The 2,115-nt window shown below is 40.7% G+C and overlaps 1 long non-coding RNA gene across 1 annotated transcript; it reads right to left on the bottom strand.

Moving 5' to 3' along the window:
• Nucleotides 1-1,191: 1,191 nt before the first annotated feature.
• On the bottom strand, nt 1,192-1,707 carry LOC131812083 (uncharacterized). The gene is made up of 3 exons (XR_009346268.1): nt 1,681-1,707; nt 1,414-1,532; nt 1,192-1,277 (listed from the first exon to the last, which is right to left on the bottom strand). It is a non-coding gene; the product is annotated as an uncharacterized LOC131812083 (long non-coding RNA).
• Between the last annotated feature and the right edge of the window lie 408 nt (nt 1,708-2,115).

Here is a 2,115-nt window from a genome sequence, read left to right as displayed (position 1 = left end):
TTCCAATGCATCTGTCCCTGCTTGGGAAGTCTAGAACCATTATGCCCGCTGATCTGGGAGAGGTGATGATGTGTGTGACACAGACGTCCTGTCCTGCCCACTAGGGTCTTAGAGCTAGACAGGCCATTAGACAAGTGTATACATGTCCAATAAAGGTATATGGAATGACAAAACAAAAACAATTTAGTAACAAGTTTGATGTCTTTATTTAAAGGAAAATAATTCATGGATCAGGGAAGTACAGGGTTTCACAAGCAGTGGAACTCTCTTCCCAAGGGACTTGGGGCAACAGCAAGTTGTATAGCTTTGGAAGCAGCAACATGGACATGGGGTCTGATTGACCAGGTCAGGGATTTCCTTACAAGGCTAGCAGGTCCTGTTTTCTAGGGTAAGGGGAGCTAGCTAGAGTTGAGTTCGAGAGTTGTGACTGGTGTATGTCAGGGTTCCTTTGCAGGTGTTTCCTGTAAGCACAGATGACTAAGATTTGGATTTGTGACTTGGGCTGGGCCTGTAGGGTGGCCTCTATTTTTTGGGTCCCGATATGAGAATTGGTTTTATCAGGTATAAAGTGCTAATGAAGTTGACTTTTCAAGTATAGCCTTGCATGGAGTCTGAGAGTGGTCTTATTTATCTGAGGATGGAAGGCAGGAGTTTCTGTTTGGAATGAACAAGACTTTGGTCATAAAATTTTGGGTTTGATTTTTAAAACTTCTCTTACTTCAAAGGTCTTAACAGATGAATTGTGGAAAAAGCAATGTATTTTAAAATATTCAAACCCAGATCTATTTTGATTTGGATCTCTTCTGGTGGCTTTCATATGTTCTTGGGAGGAAAGAATTCAAAAATTGGATCTTAATGGAACTGGCTGTACAGAGAGAGGAGAGAGTGGGTACAATGAATGAAATGTTTGTGTAGATAGCAATGAAGTATTTACCTATAGGAGCATGCTGTTTGTATGCTCTCTTCCACAATTTACTTGCTACTTGAAAGGAAAAAATGTTGTCATGGCAACATTATAACAAACAAGGCAGAATTGCATGCAGATGAATCACGACTTCATATGCAAGACAAAGAAGCAAATGGTGGCCTATTAGGGCTGGCTCCATAAAGCTTAAAAATTACAGCCAACATTTTAACGAGACTTTCTTATTGTTTCTCATTTAAAAAATGAGGGACATACACAGGAGGGTAGTAGCTGTGGATTACCTTTATTTCCATAATATTACTGCATGGCGGCATAGATCTGTTGCCTCAGTCCAACCTGTGGGCATCCCAGCCTTTTTGACAGGACAGATGGGGGTTGAGGTTGGTTTCATTCATACGTGTAGTCAAGGAGTTTACACACACACACACACACACACACACACACACACACACACACGAGATGAACATGAGAAGAAACTGTCTTCTTACCAGGTTGAAAGTGCCAGGTTATATACATCATTTCCCTCAGGCTGGGAGGCAGAGAGTGACATGCCTGTTCACATGCTTGTGCTGATCCTTCCTGAAGGACAGGAAAGCTTGAGAAGTATCTGCTTGAGGGCACAAATTTGAGTGTGATTGTGATTCTTTTTTTTTTTTTTAAACTTCTTAATTTTTTTTTATAATCATATAATGTATTATTAGCCCCCAGGGTACAGGTCTATGAATCACCAGGTTTACACACTTCACAGCACTCACCATAGCACATACCCTCCCCAGTGTCCATAACCCCATGTGATTGTGATTCTTTGGAATCTTCTCTTTGGAGAAGAGAACTCTGAGTTCCATGAAGAGACGCCATGTACAGGCCCCACAATCATGTACTAATATACTTTAAATTCATTGGTTTGGGCCATGATTAAATGTAATCCCTTGCTTGAAGTAGGCTATGTTCTGGAGCTAGGAAATCATTGTGTTGTAGGTTTTTTTTGGATAAAATACCATTCTTTGTTAAAAAGCTCTGAGTGTTGATAGGATGCTCTTGGCTGAGTCTTAACCTTAGTGATTCTCACACTTGAACCTGCTTCAAAATCACCTGGAGGGCTTGCCAAAATATAGATTGCTGGGCCTGCTCCTATAATTTTTGAATTTGCATTTCTGACAAGATTCCAAGTGATGCTGATGGTATTAGTG

This window comes from Mustela lutreola, chromosome 12 (genome assembly GCF_030435805.1).
Source record: "Mustela lutreola isolate mMusLut2 chromosome 12, mMusLut2.pri, whole genome shotgun sequence".
Classification (NCBI taxonomy): domain Eukaryota; kingdom Metazoa; phylum Chordata; class Mammalia; order Carnivora; family Mustelidae; genus Mustela; species Mustela lutreola.
Note: the sequence above shows the minus strand (reverse complement) of the source record. Positions and strands in the feature narration are given on the sequence as shown.